This window comes from Arachis hypogaea, chromosome 6 (assembly GCF_003086295.3).
Source record: "Arachis hypogaea cultivar Tifrunner chromosome 6, arahy.Tifrunner.gnm2.J5K5, whole genome shotgun sequence".
In the NCBI taxonomy this organism is placed as follows: domain Eukaryota; kingdom Viridiplantae; phylum Streptophyta; class Magnoliopsida; order Fabales; family Fabaceae; genus Arachis; species Arachis hypogaea.
Window position 1 is genome coordinate 115513924 of NC_092041.1, and position 23109 is coordinate 115537032.

The following is a 23109-nucleotide window of genomic DNA, read 5'->3' on the forward strand; positions in this document are numbered from 1 at the left end:
ACACAAAATCCGCAATCCGATCCGATTAGTATGCGGATCTGATCCGAAAGTTTTGCAGATCGAATCCATATCCGCAATTTACGGATTGAATTCGGATAAACACAACAAATATGCAAATCGGATCTGATATATGAACACCCCTGGTCAAAATTAAGTTTTTTCTTTGTGCTAAAAAAATATTAAGCGGTGTTTATACGTAAATTATTTTTTACATCGGCCCGGTTTTGGTAATATGCAATTGAGTGGCCGTAGTAGATAATAATAATAATAATAATAATAATAATAATAATAATAATAATAATAATAATAATAATAATAATAATAAAGTGATTTTTTGAGCTGTGTTAGTGAAAGGCAATCAATCAATCCTTATCTTTTCTTTCTCTATCAATATCATATAAACAAAATTCAAACTTAGTCCCCATCTTACATGTGGATGCATTGTATGTTATAAAAGCAAGAAAAAAGTTGCATGGCCGAAAAACTTCACAAAAAGGATGGGTACACAAAATCCTAGAATTTGGAACGACTTTAGATTTACATCGATAATAATATTGATTTTAATCCAATCAATCATAAAGTCATCATGTTAATTAGCTACTTTGAAAAATAACTTTATGAATAGGGGTGTGACTATTTGTTGGATTTGTAGTGTTTTTGTAACCCCAATTTACTCTTTTAAATGGTCATTAAATTGGGTTGAATACTCTGCTTAGGAGTTGTAGAGGAAAAAAAATGTAATCTTTGTAAGTGTTTTTGAGTGTTTTTTGGACAAATATTCTTTTGGGCCTAGCTAGCTTCTAGTCCAGGCCTCCTTTCTGAAGTAGTTGTTTCTCTCCTTTAGCCTGAAGTTTAATATACATTAGACAAAAATTACACTGACAGCAAAAAAAAGACTAAAATTATAAAAATAAATTATTAAATATAATTATTAACTGATCAAATTAAAATTAATAAATAAATATACATATAAATATTAACTAAAAAATATTAAAATAATTTAAAATTATAATCTATTAACACATATGTGAGATAATTCGAAAAATACATATCTTAAAATTGAAAAATATTAATCGTAAAACTCTGTTAATTATGGATATTTATATGTATGAATATATGGATGTTATGAGTATAAAATTATAAAAGTTATTTATGTAAAATTATAGATATTCTATATGAAATTATAGATATTAAATTAAAGATATTTTAACAATTTTTATTAGGGGTGTCCATGGATCGGATTGTATCTGCAGATCCGCGGTAAATATCCGCATCCGATCTGAAAATTGCGGATACGATCCGATCCGCACCCTTTACGGATCGGATCGCGGATATCTGCTCCACATCCGCGTATCCGATCCGCGGATCCGCAGTATAATAATTAAAAAATAAATAAATATATATATGTTTGGTATTATATTTACTTGTTTGTATGTTTTAATTAGTAATTATTATTCATATATTATATTATTTTATTTTTGTTATTTAGAGAGAGTTTGATTAAAAATATTTTAGGAATAAATAAGTTTAAAAGTATGAAAGAAATATTTTTATCGAATTCTTTTACATAGAAATATGATTAAAAAGAGAAGGTTTAATTATGCGGATATATCCGATATCTGATCCGATCTAATCCGCAAATGTGCGGATCGGATCGGATCGGATCCGGCACTAAAAAATGCGGACATCATATCCGATCCGATCCGCGGACATCCCTAATCTTCACTACACGGAACAAGAAAAGAAAAAAAAAGAAATAGATTAAAAAAATTACATGCATAATAGGCTGAAAATAAGAAAGAAAATTTACCAGATTTAATAAAATTGATAATAGTAAATAATATGATTGGTAAAACAATTTGAATATTATAAATGTACTTTCTATTATTACTATTAATGCAATTAATGCATATCTTATTCAATTATTATTATTTGTCGCAGACGAAAAAATAGTGTAAGAAGAAGAACTATAAATATGTGTTTTGTAATTAAAAAAGTTAATAAAAATAAATTTTGGGCTATTTTTGGTCTTTTTGTAAACATTATTATTGGGATATGAAAATGTTTAGTAATAAAAAATAATTAAAAACAACCGGAATTTGGTAACAATTAATTAATATTAAATAAAATAAATTTTTTTATTTCTCTAACATTATTGATTAAGATATAACACAATTAATCAAGTTTTTTTGTAACCGAAATATTTGCTAATCAAAATAAATTAGACAAAAATAGTTAAAATTTGTCTTATTTAATATTTATTAATTATTGTAATAATTAATAAATAATAAATAAAATAAATTTTAGTTGTGTTTTTTGTCTTTTTAATATTATCATTTTATAACACTTAATTTCAATAAACTTTTTCAATAATAATAGTGGCCTCAGTAATTTTTTTTTTTATAACATTTCTTAATCTAATGCATTATGAATTTGAGTTTATTTAAAATTCTGCCGCTGGCGTAATGATGATGTTGTATATATATTTGGGCCATACTCATCTTCACTTTCTTTCTATTTTGTTTTCCCTTTTTTTTTTTCTTTTTGACTCTTTAACATGCCTTGTACGATAGCAACACCATGCCTTTCCAGTCCCAAACACTTTAATTGGTTACACATTGGGCCTATGACCCCTTACTTTACCAAAATATATTTTTTATTTCTAAAATTTTATTAAAAATTTATTTTTGTTTTACTTCTATTCTAAATAAACAATGCAGATACAAAATTTTATCATTAGCTTTTAGTTATTATATATTATTTATTAGATTAGTCTTACATTTTTTGAGAATTCAGCAATATATTTGATGCATGTGAAGAAAAATTTCTTAGTATGGAAATAAAAAATTAAGGGTGCATTTGGTTTGTATTTTTATTTTCAGTATTTTCTGTTCTCAGTATTTTTTATTTTTAAAATTTTATAAAAAAATAAAAACAAAAAATAGAATTTTATTATTTTTATTGTTTTTATTTTTTTTCCCACAAAATCTAGAAACATTAACAGTGTTATTCCTCTTTCTTGGGCCTAGAAATTCTGTCTGTTTTTGTTTCTCGTTACTCGTTAGGCCCATAATATTTGTCCATCAGATTTCTGAGCCCACAAAGAAAGTACCCAAAAATCTAATGCGCCGTTGCCGGGGATCGAACCCGGGTCACCCGCGTGACAGGCGGGAATACTTACCACTATACTACAACGACTTGCTTGCGAGGTTTGTTTACATTTAATTTTTATATAAATTCTTAAATATCAAGTATTCCATGAACTATTGTACTTTTGTTGATCAAACAACGATTTCACGTCATAAATATTTATAGGAAGAAAAAAAGATTAAACAAAAATGGAAAGCAATGGTATATACTTCATATTTAAGAAACATCTCTTTCTGACGACTTCTACATACACCCATGTGTGGGACTTTCATTTTTTTTTTTAATAAAGCACTATTTTAGTTCTTTAAAATTTTGACTAAATCTTACTTTAATCTTTAATATTTTAAAATTATATTTTTGTCTCAAAAATTTTTAAAAGGTTTAATATTATCATATATTCTTAATCTTTTACTGTTAAATTTAACACGTAGCGAATTATGTGAACGTTAATAACATGAAAAAAAATAGATAAATAATTCATAATCAATCAACTTTAAATAATTGTAATTAATAATTATTAATTAATTAATGACAATAAATTAGTATGGAGTATAATTTAAAAATATTTGTTGACTTGTTGTTGGCTAGATTCTTATTAGTTATTTAGCCAAATTGTAATAACATTATTACTAACTAAGTTATATCTTTTTTTATGTGATAGAGAAACATAATCAAAATGTTCTTATAATACTTTTTTTTCTTGATTTTCTTCTTGTATAAAATCTCAAATCCTAATAACAAACAATCATCAATGTTCCAAAATTAAAGAAAATTTTTTTATATTGGTGATATACTTATATTGTTGGTAGGTCAATTTTATTTACACTGAAATTAAATGCTATGTGTTAGAGAAACATAACCAAAATGTTCTTATAATACTTTTTTTTTTCGATTTTTTTCTTGTATGAATCTCAAATCCTAACAATCAATTATCAATGTTCCAAAATAAAAAAAAAAACTTTTATATTTGTGATATTGTTAGGTGGTCAATTTTATTTACACTAAAATGAACGCTATTAACTCTTTATAATATATAAATTATTTGTGTTCAATTTAACGGTGAAACAACATTAAACTCACATAAAACTTTTTTAAAATTAAAATAAAACGTTTAAAATATTAAAAATTAAATTAAAATTCAACTCAAATATTAAAGATCAAGATAATATTTTACTTTTTTTTAACCCCCTATTATTTTGTTTAGATAGCATGCTACACGGTTAGAAAAACAAGTTAAAATGATATTCTTTTACATAAACTGTAATGTGGTTGGATAATATAAATCATTGGGACTCATTTATAAATCCAAAAGTTATTTAATGGCATATTACCATGTCATTTATATTTTGACAATATACTAATTAAGAAAATAAATATAAAATTCTAGTTTTATTTCCAGCTATTTTTATTAAGATTGTTTTTATTACATATATAGTTGAGAGAAAGACATTAAAAGGTATATAAATCTGTTTAAAAAAATAGACGAATATTGTATTGTGTCCAGTTCTTTTTGTCTACCAAAAACGAGAAACAATTTAGAAAAAAAAAAATTATCTCTATTTCAGCGCTTTTTATTTTTAATACGGAGGAAAGTGTGGGGTGATATAGTGTTATGGAGCATAGGGGTGCTTTCCCTGCATGTGGTGTCGGGAGGCTGAAATCGGATCGAGAAATTTAGAGCAAGGAACTCGGACGGTCCGATTAGAGGGTATCTACAACAAAAAAATTTAATAAAACTCGGAGGGTCCGTTTTGATTTAAAAAAAATTTAAAAACAGAGGGTCCATTTTCATTTTAAGAAAAATTAAAAAAACAAAAATTCTAAACGGAGGGTCTGTTTTTAGTTTAAGAAAAAAAAAAACAAAAAGTGTAAACGGACGATCTGTTTTGATTTTAAGAAAAAAAAAAGCTAATCGGACGGTCCGATTTGTGGTCAACGAATTTTTTAACAAAAAATTCAAACGGTCCGATTTTTTCCTGTCATTGTTCAGAAAAACCTGTCCCACACCTGTGTCTAACATCTATATACACCATAATCAAGCACAACTCACACACTCCTGCAATATAAAAAAGAGTAAAGTATTGTTTTTGTCCTTAACGTTTGGGGTAAGTTCTATTTGTGTCCCTAACGTTTAAATCGTTCTATTTGTATCCTTAACATTTATAAAAGTGATTCAATGCTATCCTACTATCAATTATACTAATAAATCAGATTATATTTTTTAATTATTCTTATTTGGATGTATTCATTCTCAATTAGGTCTCATTTGGATGTGTTCGATTTTAATATTATACCCACTATTTGTGTTTAGATTTAATTATGTCCCTAAAAAGTGAATTATGTAAATGTTGTAGGAATTAGTTTCAATATTTGATGAGCTATTTTTCGGAGTAGATCATCGATTCTATCCCATACATTTGTATTCTAACTTCGAAAAGAGATTTTAAAACTCAAATTAAAGCGCTCATGATGTGTAATTGACGGCAGGATAACATTGAATCACTTTTACAAACGTTAGGGATACAAATAGGATGATTTAAACGTTAAGGACACAAATAGGATTTATCCCAAACGTTGAAGACAAAAACGATACTTTACTCTATAAAAAAAATGAGCCCTATTTCTGTGCCCATGCATTTCTATTTTATCTCAGCTAATAAACCAACATAAAATAACCACTACAACTTATATAATAGTCAAGTCCATTATTTATGAACTGACCATTCAAGGGTGTCAGAAGGTAAGAATCAAACGAACTCAACCAATACTAAATATAATTAATTTAAATTGGTTGAGTGGTCAACTCATTTGTTCACTTAAATAAGTATCAGAAATTTGAATTCACTTTGTGTATGCAGTAATTTATTAGCCAATGACAAATCTTTAAATAAAACTCAAATTCGTAATAAATTAATTTTTAATCTGTCGAATTGAAAAATACCGTAAGAAAAAAAAAAAAAAAAACTAAACATAGAGACAATTTTGCTTGTAGCACATGCAAACTACTTTGGCTCCTTCTAAAAAGAAGTGGTTGCTGAAACCCTCCTTTCTTTTTTTTTTTTTTCACTAAATTAATCAAATTTCACTACTAGAATGGCATGTTATCCTCCACCGAGAGCCGCTATATTATTTTGCTAATTGTCCCGGGGAACCATCTCCATCACTAAAACAAAACTGTCCCTATAACCCTACTTTCAATACTCAACTAAGAAAACCACCCTAGCTAGCTACAATATTCCTTTCACTCTTTTTAAGTTTGGATAAAATCATATATATTTGTACTAATTTAAGTTTAGTTAAGTTACATTGTTCATATTTTTTCTTTTATAAGATGTATATCTTATCGATTCAACCATGATTAAATTATAAGCGAAGATAATTTTTGCCAAAATTTACCAAAATTAAATCAAACATTAATAAACATGTAACTGAAGATTTTGTTTTTTTTAATAAACTAAACTAATATATATTACGTTGATTTTTAAGTATATATAAGGTATAATATGCAAAAAACTTAACTAAATACTGAATGCGTAAAAATTTTCTAAAAACAAATAGGCTTATATTATGAGATAGTGATTGAATAATAATGCATATCATACCTTTAACGAGATATGATATCAGTCAAACATTAGTAATATTATTCAAGCTAGTTCATATAAGTTATTAGCTAGGAAAAGGAGTGCTATTTAAGAATAACACATGACATAGGCTGATTCTTATTGAGTTTGGTTGTCTACGGTATTTTCCAACTCGACAGGTTCAAAATTAATCCGTCGCAGATCAGAGATTCATGTAAGAGTCTGTCGCTGACCAATGGATTACTGGATGTACAAAGCGAAATTTGAAACTCTGACACTTGCTTAAGCGGACGAGTGAGCTGACTACTCGACAAATTCAAATTGATTTATACTTAGTGAGTTAAATCAACATAACAATACAAAGGGACGATTGAAATGAGGCAATAATAATAATTGCGTTTTGGTTGTTCCACTAATTTTGCTTTATGTTAATTGATAAGTGCTTTTCCATTTTCACGATCATTCACTTTTATTTAATTTGCAGGACGGTAGTATATCTTTGTTTAATTTGGTATAAGTCACGTGGGACGATTGGATTGATATCTAACTTTAATGCTTGTTAATAAGTTTGAGATAGACCCAAAAAAAAAATTTAAAAAAAAAAAAGAAAAATACTGTTATTCCGGTTAGATTTTCAGAAACTTGTAATTGACGATGTTAGTAGAAACACTATATACTTAATTATGAACTCACTTCTTATCTTTTACGTTAACCCATTGAATATTTACACATTGTTTAACAATGACTTAATAGCGATGTTTATCCCATTTTTTCCAACTCCTTAGCAATTCTAACAACATAAATAATTTCACTATTAACTAATTTGAATCCCGCCTTATATATATACAATAACTTATTGATCCTCAGCAAACTTTTAAATAAAATTCAGATTCACGACAAAATTAGTCTTTAATATTCTTAACGGCCTTTTTTTTTTGTCTTCTCTTAATTCTAATAGTGTTTTTGTGACGTTGTAACCTTACCATATATACCTATAACTTTTACTTAATGATAAAACCATAAAATTAAAATATTTTAAAGTTAAGGTCACAATTCAGCTTTTAAAAATAGAAAAGAAATATCAAACTGAGTTATCTTTTTTTTTCCCAAGAAAAGTGTTCATATATATTATCATCAAATAAATATCCTTGCAATTTGATAAAAAAAAAAGTGTTTACCAATTCATTAATGTAGTATTGCTTAAATAAAATATATTCTTCTTTAGTCAATTCTCTAGTACATGTTTACTTGAGATAAATTAAATCACCTAATTTAATTTCTTTATTTATTATATATTTTCATTAATAATATAATTCATAACGACGAATGATGTGTTTTAAGATAACATAGCATGATAGCAAGCCTCATTTATGTATATTCCAATTTCAACTAGGGGCCGGGTAAATGAGGTCAACATAATATTAATTAAAAATTTTACTGTTGAGTGACGCAAGTTTGATCCTGGTGTTTACCTATCTGAAAAATAAAGTAGATTAGGAGTTTAGGTAAAAAAAAAAAAAAAAAAGTCTATTATAATTATTAATATGTGGTAAAATATATTCTTTATTTTATGTAGAAAGTTGAAGTCTATATGTGGTATATATTTGCTTGTTTAAAGTTTAGAAATCCATTGAACTATCTAAAAAGTTTATATGATTAATAAATTCAAATAGGCCTTTAAATATATTTTTAGGCCGAAATAGACTCTTAAATAAAACAAAAAATTGGGTCACAAATAGAAGAGTATGTAAGTTAGGCGCAATCCAAGTATTTTGAAACAGCCCCGGTCAATTCAATACAAAATTTGACTTTGTATGTTTCAAAAGGCATTTAAAATTTTTTATCTAATGTTTAGACAAGAAATGTGGCTAATATCTTCCTTTTTGGTTAAAAAAATATATTTTAATACTTAAATAAGTTTTTAATCCTAAAAAAGTACTCCTTTTTTTTTAGTTTTGGTCCATATAAAACTTTTTTTTCGTCCATATAAAAAAGTAGCTATTATCTATTTTAATTTATGCCGTTAATTTATTATATTAAATACTGACATGATAAATTAAATATTGATATAACAATTTGATGGTAATCAGTGGCTAAGAGAAGAGGGGTTGAATATTAACCTCTTTTTTTCGCTGAATAATATTTGCTGCCTTATAGAATGCTCCGAGAGATTTTTCTGCGTTTTGTCTCATAACCAGACACGAGACATTTTCTTTTTATCTCGTACCCAGTCAGGAGATATATTTCAATTATGTCTCCTTAGCAACAGAAACTGAAATGGAGTAGAAAAGAAAGAGAGAATCACACCAAAAAGTATCTTGGTTCAGCTGCTAAGTGCAATGCAGCCTACGTCTAGTCTCCATCACAACAATGATGGAATTTCATTATAATCAAACAGATTACAGACTCCAATTCTTCCCTAGGAACTGCCCTTCCTATCCGGGACAAGTCCAGAATCTATTCACAATCCTGAACTTGACTTAGTCACCTACCAAACTTTCAACTGCTAAGTGCTAACCCAACTTGTAAGGGGATTTCCACAGAATCATGATACACAATACATAGATGTACAAAGGACCTCTAAGACACCTATGGCTTTTTCTTTAATTTTGTACACTGCCTTTTTTTTTTCTCACTGGCTTTTTCTTACAAACCTTACACTGTTTGCCTTTTTCACCATGAGACTCAGACAGACAAAACTTAAAAAAAATACAAAATAGGAAATATTGAAGGAGAAGAACTTCTGTTAGCTTGGGTAGCAATGAGAACTCTGTGCTTACTCTCCTTATCTCAAGTTTTGGCCGTTCACCCTTATTATAGAAGGGGAAGCTTTCAAGGTTGAAACGATTCAACCGAGCCAACTTATTCTTCTTCAACACCAAAACCGGTTCGGACAGAGAGAAGAGAGAGGGAACTGAAAGCAAAACCAACATGCAATTACCTCTCTCTCATCCCTTCTCATCAATCTTAGCCTTTCATCTTGACTTGGTCCCCAAGAAAGATTTCTGACCCTTGATGAACCCTTGATCCTTGACAGCTCCATTTGCTCTATTTCTGCTTCTTCCTCCATGTAGCTACAGTAGCTACCTTCTGTGATAGATGAACAAAAAGTAGAGACGAGCTTCACTTAATGATTTTTTTTTTTAGTTTTAATGTTCCGTTATCATGTTAATGCACCTTTTTTTTTCTTAATTACTATCTAATGACCTGTGAGTTCTCATTTTCTTCTGAGTATACTTAGATTGTTGTATGTAGGGGTGGAAAAAGGCCAGACGGCCTGTCAAGGACCTGCAGCCTGGCCTGACCTGTTATAAAATAGGCACAGGCTCATGCTCATATAAAAGCCTTAATATGTTAATAGGCCAGGCGCTGGCTCACTAATTAGCCTTATTGGCCTGTCAGGCTTGGGCCTGCTAGCACATAATTACATATATAAATAATTTTTTATTATTAATAAAATTATGAGATATTTTAAATTTATAATATTTAATTATAAATACTTTTGTATATTTTAAATACTTTAAAAGTCTAAAATTTTTTATAAATATTAAATATGATGTATTACATATAAATATTTTTATTAAAAATAATTTTTTTAAATAATATTTTTATTTTTGCAAAAAAAATTATCAGACTTTTTAACAGACTTCAGGCCAGGCTCAGGCCAATTAATTACATGACAGGCCATGCCTCTTAAGAGTAAAGCCTGGCCTGGCCTGTTTCCACCCCTAGTTATATACATATTGATGTTTTCAGTGTCGGCTGAATATTCAAACGAAATAGTTAATGACACTCTAGATGGGGCAGAGACTGATTCAGAAGACAAGTTAATTAAGATGATATCTCCTCTGGTAGAATTGACATTTCCAGACAGTTTGAACTCAATAAAGTTCCGAAAAAAAACAATGAAACTTTAGACACCCAACAAAGACAAGATGATGTACATATTGTAAAAAGGGCTTCAATATGAACAAAAGGCAGTTTGAAGGTTGTAGATTTCTGATAGAGTATTTTTGGCCAGGTTAATACGATATTGAAGAGAAATTTTGATTCATTACATGTTTGTCTACTTTAAAAATTCTTATCTTTATGCTCTATTGAACATTGTTTTGATTTTATAAATTCAGACATTGACTTGTTTTTTCTTTAACATTTATGCTTGAATACAAACTTAAAAAGTGCTGATAGTAAATGAGGAATCCTAATTCGTAAATTTGTGCACATAATTAATTAAAATAATTTTTTTATTCATTAATTATTTTTTACGTAATACAAATCCGAAAATATATGTAACGCATTAAGCAACAGTGTTTGAAACATATTTTTCAACAAAGTAGTGAGAACTTAAGTAGATTGTACACGACAATGTTTAGAAAAAAATGAAATTCGAGTTAAAAATATATTGCGGCAGTTGAAAGAAAATAGCCGCCAACAGAATATTTTGTATTAATCGCCGTAACATCGAGATTTTGTGACAGTTACAACGAAATTGTCACAAAATAACAAATTATTGGAAGCCCCCTCTCTTTTTCGCTGCGTCAACCACCGCCATTCTCCATCTAACAGCGCCGTTATCTATCGCTTTTTTTTTTTTGTTGTGAAAGACTAACATAGATTATCTTTAAATTTTATTGGATTAAAACAAAAAAAAAAATTATAGAGACCAAAACCAAATTAACAAACATCTTATCGGAATTCAAAAACTTATTTAAATCATATTTAAATTTTGAAGATATTGAATGGTATTATTTTTTTTTAGTAAGTACATATATTTTTAATTCCTTTTTGTTCTATCAAAAAATAAATCAAGGCTCAACTCACCCAAGTGGTGGAAGCTTATGAGAAGCAAAGGCCGGGACGGGTTAATTAATTAACATAATCTTTGAATAATTCACATATGAAATTAAAGCTCAATTATATACATTATTATATTACTACTAATCAATCCTTATCCTGAAATTGGATCAAAGCTAGCTTCATTGATATCAAAAGATATCATGAACATGGTTGGTTTTTATTAACATATATATTTAATTCAGTTTTGTTTGCATATATGTTTCAAAGTGATTGAAGCCTTTAATTATATTGACGTGTGGTTGCATGGGTTTGGGAGAATTGAAAAGAACTCGTTTAATTTGTAGCCAACAACACAATAGTAGTAAGTCTACGGTACGTGCTGCTATCATAAGCTAAGGTACCAATTTTTTTATTTCCACGTATCAAATATTCATTAGTCCACCTTATAATCTTAATTATATTAATATATATTTTTTTAATTTTTCTAAATAATGCTTTGGTGGCAACTTTCACTACCTTTTTCACCTTCTATGTATGTGCGTGTCCAAAACGACTTCGGCGTAACCCTAATAGTCATAGTGTTCGGTAACTTTCTAATCCAATTTTCTTCCAATATGTTTTTTTGATTGATCCCTTCATCATTAAGCTAAAGCTAATCTTCTCAAAGGACCCCATCATTATTCTCTATCTTACCCTCTCCTAAATAATAAATAAATAAATAAAGATTAAAAGAGTGGCTCATCATCTGAATTCCCCACCATCATACCACCTTACATTAAAGTTAATTCTTTATTTTTTTTTAATTATTATTTTTTTGCATGGAAATTGAATAGTGGTGTATGTAGCATTTGTTTAGTTTAAAAAGATAAAAAATAAAGATACTACCATAATAATACGTACTATATATGAAAGCCACTTTTAAAAAAAAAAAAAAAAAAGTTTATTTACCTTTATCTTTGGGAAAATGTGACCTTAGCTTTCCAATAACTTTTACTAAATGGTAGACCCCATGTGTTGGGTGTTACAACCTTTTTCACTCTTTAAATAGCATTCCCCTTCTCCTCACTTCTTCCCTTTTCCCCTTCTTTCCTCTCTCCGGTTTAATATTTTGAAAATACCGGTTTTTTTCTTCCCTCTCTCTCTTTTGATTTTCTTTTGATTTGGTGAAGCAACAATGTCTGAAGAAGAAGTCCAATTTTTGTGTCATGGGGAGGCCATGTTCACACCAACTGAGCTAGAGGAGTTGTTTTCCCTCATTAACCAACCCGAATTTTTTGACCCGGCTAGCCCTAGTTCTTTCGGTTCACGTGGATCGAACCGGGCGGTTTACTCAACCCACGAGAGAAAAATCAGGCGCAAGCAGTCGAACCGGGAGTCGGCCAGGAGGTCCAGGTGGAGAAAGAAGAGACATTTAGAGAACCTCACGAACCAACTGAACCGGTTGAAAGCCGAGAACCGGGAATTGAAAAACCGGCTCGGTTTGGCCACACAACACAACATGCTACTATCCTTTGAGAATGAACACCTAAAATTTGAATCCACAAACCTTCGAGCCAAACTCTTGGATGCATATCAGATCTTAGGAACCATGTTTTCACAATAGGAGCAACATCTCAAAGCATATCATTGAGCTTATTGAGTAGTAGTTGTTCATATATATATATAACTATATATATAGTAACAACCATATATAACAACCTATTAAGAGGCTATGTACATAGGGAATATTATCATATCATATATCACATTGATGAGGAGTAAGCTAAGTACGTCGTCGTTTTATTAGTTTAATTAATTACTAGCAATAAACAAAGCTATGAATGAGGTAGTGGCCATTATCTAGCTAGTAATTAGCTTAGAGATATTTCTTGTATATATATATACAAAGTGTATTTTTAATTATTTTTAAATGCACTCATTGAGTGAGACCCACTATGAGATGAGACGAGACGACCTAGCTATTTATTTTTATGAAAATGAGACCAACTTCGCTTCATGTAAAATCTACCAAATATATATACACCTATATCTATATAAAGAAATTCTCTTATTCTATATATTGCCACTCCTGATTAATTAATGTCTTTTGCATTAGCATTGTATGTTTATTATTTTTTAATTAAATTTTAAAAATATTAGAAAAACAAAACTACCTTTAAACTAACAAATAATGCAGACCAAAAAGATTTCTCGTCCATAACATTAAAAGTAGAATACTTTAGATTAATATATTGATACATTCAAGGCTAATGTATCTAGACAATTAATTAATCAATGTATTTATGTATCTAAATACATTAATTTTTAAATAATGTATATTATTATTTTTTCTAAATTAATAGATGTTTTAAAATGAATAAAAAAATTAAAAAAATGGGAGGAAATACTTGGACCTAAGCTAGCATATATGGAGATAGATTTAGAGAAGCCCCACGTTGTTGGAACTATAACGTATAAGTGCGTGTCTGCTTTTTGATGCTGTTGTCACTTTGTGTCTCTTTGCAAATTGTGAAAGGTTAGGTAAGTGATGATGCATTTTGCTTTAATTTGATTAAGAACAATCTAATAATTAATGATACTCCTAGTTAGTTATTTGATGTTCGATTCCATTGGAATCTCCATATGGAATATTCTCCAATCCAACATACTATATTGTTGTTGGTGTGTCAAATAATGTCAATGTATGTAGTCATCACTCATAATCACATTTCCCATGTAAAGACGCTATCTATGGTCCAAGTATATATGCAAATTTCCGTAGTGTTTCTTCTTTTTCTTTTTGTGTATCTTAGGTTTCGGATATAAGTCATTAAATCCAGAGAATTGACCACTACCATTGTGTAAGAAATTTTGTTGAAAGAGATATATTCATCATTGGTGCATATGTGCATGGCTTCTCCACCATCTCAATATCAAAAGAAAATAAAAATAAGAGTATGTTCGACACAAGTAATGATATAAAGGAAAGACATATATAAAAGTGATTATCGAAAAATAAAAAAGAAAAGAAAAACTAGTAATATTAGATGGTCAGTTTTTTTTTTGTTGCCCACGGTATTCCCTAGCCCGACAAGTCAAAGACTAATTCGTTGCAGATCGGAGCTCCATTTAAGAGTTTGCCGCTGGCCAATGAGTTGCTGCATGCACAAGGCGGGATTCGAACCCCGACACTTGCCTAAGCGGGCGAGTGAGCTGACCACTCGACCAACCCAAATTAGTTGTAAAATTATATCTAATAATGTGAAATTACATACTCTTTTTTTGATAGTTAAATGCTAGTCAGATTTTAATAAAAGTGATAGCCTCTGAGACTTTCTCTAAAAACATTTTATAAAAGTAAAGATAGACCCATTTTATTTTTGCGATACCTATTTTTTAGCTAATATTTGACCAAAAAAGATATTTAATTTTATACTAAATTTTAGCTGATAAGAAGAACATAAATAGTTGTATTTCTCAAACAAAAATCTCTTTTGGACACATGTTATGATACTATTTTTTTTCAAAAATTTAAGTTGATAAAAGGAGATAACATGTATAAATAGTTATATCTCTAATTTAAATCTTAATAATATAAAAATAAAATATTAACTTAAAAGTTAAAATGTTAAGTAATCACTACAATACTACCGGCAGATAGCGGCAGTTCTAAAGCAATATTGCGATGGTTTTTCACCGTCGCTAAACATATTGAGGACTTTTCATCATGCTATGTAAGCACAACATTCGCTACAGAAATAGCTATGGTCTCTCTATTAGTCTATTCTCTTCATTAAAATATGCAATTTTTGTTACTAAAAATATATGGTTTCGTAAAATGAATATTAGGTGTTAGTTAGACGCTATATCAGGACGATTTTGTTATAACCAATACTTAAAAATTATGAACGAATCTATCATGCAGGTTTGTCCTGTAGGCATACTCTTAGAAGCTTATGTTAAATTGTATTTTGAAAAATATATATTTTAAGTTCATATGCTAACAAATTTGCTGCAGTAATGTGTTCTATGTTAACATTTAAATTTGTAGGAATTTCATAAATGGGGATCAATGTATAAGAAGAATTTTGGGTATGTTTTTGTGACATGTGCATCTGAGAAGAACTCTGAAGACATACTTACTGAATTGAAGGTAAAAGAATAAATATATAATATAAAAAGTAACTCAAATATTAACAGTGTATTTTATAAAAAAAATAATATGCACTATATTTTTTTATTATGTAGACGCACTTTACAAACAAGTATACTGTTGAGTTAGATATTGCATCATAAGAGAAAATGAAATATATAGAATTGCAAATTACTAAGCTTATTTCTAAGAAATCTGTCTAAACTACCAACAAGGAAAATAGTAATTGTTATTTATTTGTGTTTAATTTTAAAATTGTCTTAACATATTGTCGTCCGTTTTTTTTTTAATTACTATCTAATGACTTGGGAGTTCTCAGCTAAGTATACTTATTTTGTTGTATGCATGTTAATATTTTCGGTATTAGCTGAATATTCTGGCGAAATAGTTCTTGATAGTCTAGATGGGAAAGAGTTTGATTTAGAAGACAATTTAGTTGATATCTCTTCCATTGGAAATGACATCTCCATGCAGTTTGATCTCAATAAAGTTCTGGAAGAAGACAATGAAATTTTAGAAGACCATCAAAGACAAGATGATATACATGTTACGAAAATGTGCTTTAATTTGAACAAAAATCCATGGTATGGAGATGACATATCAGATTCGGTAAGACGTGAAAGCCATAGATTCTTAACAGAGTATTTTTCACCAAGTCAATATGATATTGGAGAGAAATTTTGACCTTTTATTATAAGAGTTATGTTGATTCCCTTAATTTATTGACTTTGATCGCAGTTTTACATATTTATCTACTTTTATAATTTATTGATTTAGGTTTAGTAAGCATAACTTCGAAGAAGATTAACTTTAATTTATGCTTGCTAGAATTTTATTTTAATTTTATAAATTCAGACGTTGGTTTTATTTTTTTTCTTTTACATTTATGTTTGAATGAAAAATTAAATGATAATATAGTAAACGAAAAATCTTATTGGTAAACTTATTCATATGCGTTAACATATATACCTTATTTAACTTAATAACTTTTTTTACGAAAAACGAATCTATAAATAGTGTTACGAGTTTAAATAACAATGATTTAAACATATGTAATTTAAAAAAGTTGGGATAACTTAATAGATTATACTGGGATGATTTTGAATAAAAAAATATTAAAATATGTATTTAAATGTATATTACGGGGCTTGAAAAAAAACGGCCGTTAAATATAATGCTGGTTGTAGCCCACTTTTAATTGCTGCAATTATCATGAAATCGCTGCAAAATTTTCGTTGCTACCTGTAAGACTAATTGTAGTGAATATTGATAAAAAAAAAAAAAAGTGTTAGAATGGTGACATTTCTCTGTCTATTTATTATATCTCACCTTGTAGTGATGGCCAAATAGCTTAGGCTACCCATCTATAAACTAACAATTGTTGGCATAGTTGTAGAGACACATTGTAATCTATACACATATATAAAGATAATGAAAGTAATTTAATTTTAGTTTCATTTGATTTTTTTATATTTGTGAAAATAATTATTGTTGTGGGAATTAAATTTATTCCTTCAAATGATATTCTCTTTAATAACAGTAGAGTTGTAATTATTTATTTATTTATTTTGTTACATAAAACATAGTAAAAGATGCGATTTTATGTACAAGAAATGCCTTACAAGCTAATTAAGGTGCTGGATTCAATAAAGATCATTCATATTTTACTTTGATATAGATCAACTTTTTATATAAATAATAAAAATGGATAACACCTTAAACAATAATACAAAAAAATTACTTTTAGTAACAATTTATTTTGTCTTTAGGGTGACAATAAAATTAACAATTAACACATTTATTAACAATCAAATTTTAGTCATTTTATACTTTATCGCTAAAAAATTTTAGCGACACTAATAACAATTGCTTATAAAGATTTTATAGTCATAAAATCCTATAATTTAAAATAATATATAACAATAATAAAAAATATATAGTTAATATAATTATCACAAAAATTTAAATTAATTAAAAAGAATTATTAGTCGTAATAGTTTTCTTGGTGCTGGTAGTCGTAATATTATTACTACTAAAACTAGTTATTCTAAATAATAATAGATGATATAATTGAAACTAAAATATCAAGTGTCATCATATTGTCTAGAATAATAAATTAAAAGCGTGATCATTTTTATAAATGTGAAATAATTTTTACGTTTTAAACTAATTTTTTGAATGATTTAAGCCTACTTAATTTATGATATTGTATCATAACAAAACTAAAAGGAAACTATTATTTAATCATTCTCACTTCATATATACACGCATCTAAATTAAGCAATAAAAAAATGATAGCCAAGGAAAAGAAAAAGATAAATAAATAATAATAGGTGGAGGAGAATAAGGAAAGGAAAAATACGTGGGAAAATTAAAATTTCGCATACAGTAACGAGGTCATACAGGACCCACGAACATGTGAATAACTCTACGTAATGGAAATTACTTTACTTTCGCTAACACATGGGGTGATATTAGAAACGTGAAAGGGGAAAAAAAATCACATGGGATGATATTTAAAAAATAATAGGAACATACCTTTAAATTTTAAGAAGAGTTTCAAGTGTATCGGAAATACTGGTATTCTAGTTATTTTAATCGTTGATTTAAATTATAAAAAATATATAATATATATTAATTAAAATTAACAGTTAAAATAATTGGAACACCGGTGTTTTTGGTATAATTAAAATTTTTCCTAAATTTTAAGTCATTATTAAATTGTGGAAACTCAGGTGCAGTTAATTTTATGTAAAATTGATAGATGAAAGCTATTAGATGATAATTTAGTTAAATTTATCAAATCATTTAACGATTCTCAGTTATTAATTTTACATAAAGTTAACTGCACCTAAATTTCTACCTTATTAAATATGTTATATGTCTGTAGTCATGCAATGAAATATTATTATATTGAACGATTTTGCTAGATAATTAACAAGAGTTTAGTCAATAATAAATCAATAAATATTTTTAAATTATATTTCATACTAATTAATTGTTATTAATTAATTATTATTTAAAGTTAATCGATTAAAAATTATTTATCTATACTTTTTCTATATGGATTGGATTCTTGTTTTAAAGATGTTGATTCTCTAGACAAATTCACATGCTGAGGGAAATTAAATTGATGTAAATTAAAAGTAAGTGTTTAATTATTAATACCTTAATTATCTTCGGATAGTAATTTATTGGAATAGAAATTTAAATAGTTTTTTATTTTTTACATGTGCTTTAAATTAGTTCTTAAATTAATGGACTTACAAATTTAATTTTTTTATTTATATTAATCATTCAAATTATTTTATCGTCACGAAGACATTAATGATCTACTGATGTAGCTTGATTCTTGTCGGATTTTAAAACTTTAGAATTAATTCAATCTTTACCAATTTTTATAATTCTTAACACATATACTCTTCAATTTGAATACCAATTTCAATGGAGACAAACACATATTGTTTGCAAGACAACTAGGCAGGGTTTGGTTTCAAAGACACAGACACAGAGATATGGACACTCATGTTCTATGTTTATTTGTTGAGACACAAAATTTTGATGAATACGTTAATACACAAGTATACACAAAATATATGTATTCAGTGTACTTTTAAAATATTGAGACACATAAACACAATCAATTAGACACAATTTTTTACTCTTTTACCCCTTGTTAATTTATTAACCCTAATTCTTTTCTCTCTCTCTCCTTCTCCATCTACCGTGATTGTTCTCCTTCCTCCTTCCTCCTTCCTCCTTCCTCCCTCCCTCCTCCCTCCTTCCGCAGTCACATCCCGTCATCCAAATTCGCCGTCTGCATCTCCTCGTCCAGATCCACCCCGCCGCGTCTCCCCCTTCATCCAAATCTGCCGGCCACCGCCGCTGCATCTCCCACATCATCCAGATCCGAGCTCTGCTGCTGTGTCTCCTCCTTCGTCCAGATTCGTGCGCCGCCATTCGTCTACTCCTTCGTCCAGATTCGCCGCCATCGCTACGTCTCCTTCGTTCAGATTTGCAGCTGTCACCTCTCCTCCCTCTTCGCGATGCCCATGGCCGCTTCTTCCTCTTCCTCTTCGAGTTTGCCATTGTCACCTCTTCGAGTTTGCCATTGTCACCTCTTCCTCTACTGTGGGTCTTTTTTTTTTTTTACAGTTTGCTCTTCAATTACTTTCTCCTTTTTTTTTGTTTTTCTGTTGAAAAATAAAAATTTTTATTGATTCTTGTAAAATTTTTGCTGATTGATTTGTGGTAAATCGTGTGTGATGATGAATCTGTAGTGGTAGAGATGGTGGATGATAATGGTAGCAATGGTGGCTGATTTTTTTTTTATAAGGATAATATAGATTTTTTTCTAATTTTATTGTGTCTTGTTCAATGTTTACCAAACACAGTACATAGACACTAATAATTTGTGTCCATGTCTTTAATATTTATGTCTTTGTGTATTTGTCTCAAGAGATACATAAACCAAACGCTGCCCTAATAAACGACTCGCATCAAATTCGTACAAAGATTACTAAAAATAAATATGATAGACAATAAATTCGTACATGAACAAAACAACCAAAATTAAATACGTACAAAATAAAATATCTCTAATATTTTTTTTCTATAATAAAGTATTCTAGTATTTCAATCTATCTCTTATATTCAACTCTTTAAAATAAAAAATCACACAAAAAATTCAACTCTTAATAAAATTAGATTTAATAGATTTTGAATCACACTTTATTTAATAGTTGCTATACCGCTACTACCATTTTATTTTTCTCAAAAGAATCTATATTGCAGCAAAATTATTTTCTTCACCATCGCTTTAGGCATTTTAAATAAACTCAAATAATAAATAGGCAGGTTATTAAGAAAGATTTTTATAAGCACAAGCTTACATGCCTTTGACAAAACTCTTTTCTTCCAATCCTTGAGGTTATTCTCCATCTTCTTTGTGATCGATCTCCAAATTGCAGCTCTATTTGAATTTGTTCTTAATGAAATCTCCAAATATTTAATTGGAAGCTCCTCTTTTTTATATTCTAAAATATCACACGATCTAATAAAAAAAATTTCATCACTATAATTAAGCCCAATTAACGGTTTAATGTAGATTTTTCATAATTAATTTTTAGATTTGTCATCAATTCAAATACGAGAAGAAGCCTTTTTATAATTCAACACTGAAATAAGATTATAAAAATAAAATAAAATAGTATTATTTGTAAACTATAATAAAAATATTTGGTAATAAAATAAAATTAACAAAAAATAAGTAGAATTTATCTTATTTAATATTTATTAATTATTACGATAATTAATAAATATTAAATAAAATAAATTATGACTATTTTTTTTTTCTAGCATTATCGAATTATAGATAGGAGATACTAATCTTGTTTTTTTCCACTTCTAGAGGTTTTAACCGAACACTCCCACACACACAGTCTGCCCGACATGTATTAAAATTGGGACAAATTTTATGAAATTGGTAAACATTGATGTTGTCCCAAATTTGCCCACTATATTATTGGACCTAATAGCATAGGAAGGTTATCAAGTGTATCGGAAATACTGGTGTTCCAGTTGTTTTAACTGTTGATTTGAATTATAAAAAAAAATATATAATATATATTAATTAAAATCAACGATTAAAATAACTAAAATACCGGTATTTCCGGATATACCTGATAACTTTCCAATAGCATATGACTCTGCCTGGTGATACAGTAGGCATTTCTTTTAGTTGGAAGCATATTAGTTGCTAGCAATCTCAAATCTAGATAAAATTTAAAATTATTATTTGGTGTACAAGTTTTTTCCTTTTCAAAATCTTCTTTCTTCGTATATAAATTTATAAATTTTTTTGTTTTGTTATTATAATGTTTAGTATATAATATTAGCCAATTTTTTATTATTGTAAAATTATTATTTTAATTTTATTTTTTAAAAAGTTAATCTCAACTAAAAAAAATTAATTTTCTAATTAAGTTCTTTTAAAAATGGCCACAAAGTAAAATACAATAATAACACTATAAAGTTATTTCCATAAGCGTGCGTTTAAAAGAATTGGATTATAATCTTGTGTTCCCTAATGTCAATCATTGACTAGATAAATAAAAGGCTTAGAAGTCATGTACTGTGCCTTAGAAAAGGTGGCAATAATATCTTTTTCATCATGGCTGGTTGTTTTTAATCCAAATGCAAGGAATGTATTTGAATTTCAGATTTGTAGCCCCCATGAAATCCAAAAAGAATCGTTCTCGAAAAAACAAGAAAAAGGAACCACAATTAAATAATTTACTTTCGTATAAATTATTGACAATATAAAATAGATTTAAATCATGATCATTCAATTATTTACCCATACATATCGGTTAATATGATCAATTCGGATATTTAATTTTTTAATTTAAAATTAATTAACATTGTTACGCCTACAAGTGCATACTATAAATTAAACAACTTGAAAAAAAAAAATACATATATATAAACTCTAAAAATTAAACAACTATTAAAATAATTAAACCTGTAATCACAAAATAATTAAGTATTTTTAAAATAATGTAATTAAGTGGTGTCCTCCAATTGGTGCCTTTTTTATTTTTGTTGACCAGAATTTCTGTTCCTTATTTCTTCACAAGCAAGTTCTACGAAGTTACCAGAATAAAAGTTTGTTACTGAAAAGTTTTATAGAGAAGGAGGTGTTGTCTTTTGACTTCATAACACACATACATATTAGACACGATGACAGTGATTTCTCATTTCTTAGATGGCTTTATTATTATTATTGGAAAGGATAATCATAACGACAATATCTTATATGAATCCCCTAATAATCGTGCATTATAACCATCCCTTTTAATTTTCTATGGAACGGATAAGCATAATATTTTTAGCTAACTATTCATTTAAAAAGTTTGTCTCATATTTCCAACAGCTGCTAAATATGTGTGGTTGGATAATGCATATTTAGAGTTCATTGAGAAATAGTAGAAGTTAAATTTTTTTTTTTTTACTTTTAAATTAAAAAAAGCTGTAATACGTTGTGTTTGGCACTATTTAAAAAAAATTAATTTTTTAAGAAGTTAATTCACAATTTTTTTAAAAAATAAAAATATATGACTTTTTTTTTTGATAAGTTATTCTATCACTTTCGTAAAAAATATTTTTTATTTCTACTAGAAATGGTCTTCCACTATCATTTTCATGCAAAGTTTCATCTCTTAGAAATATTGGCCTTCCACTACTATTTTTATTCATCTGCTGGAAGTATTGATCCTTTACTATCATTTTTATACAATGTTCCATCTGAACCATCTATTATATATATTCTTTTCAGGTATTTTTTTTTATCATTTTGCCTCTCTATTTTTATTATTAAATTTGTATTTAACATTGTGTGTGGTATAAAATCTCAGTTTTAATTTTATTTTTATATAGCTTGCTATTATT

The 23109-nt window shown here is 28.0% G+C and overlaps 1 non-coding gene across 1 annotated transcript; it reads right to left on the reverse strand.

Annotated features, from left to right (window-relative positions):
- Window positions 1–3126: 3126 nt before the first annotated feature.
- Window positions 3127–3198, reverse strand: TRNAD-GUC (transfer RNA aspartic acid (anticodon GUC)). Its single transcript has one exon. It is a non-coding gene; the product is annotated as a tRNA-Asp (tRNA).
- Between the last annotated feature and the right edge of the window lie 19911 nt (window positions 3199–23109).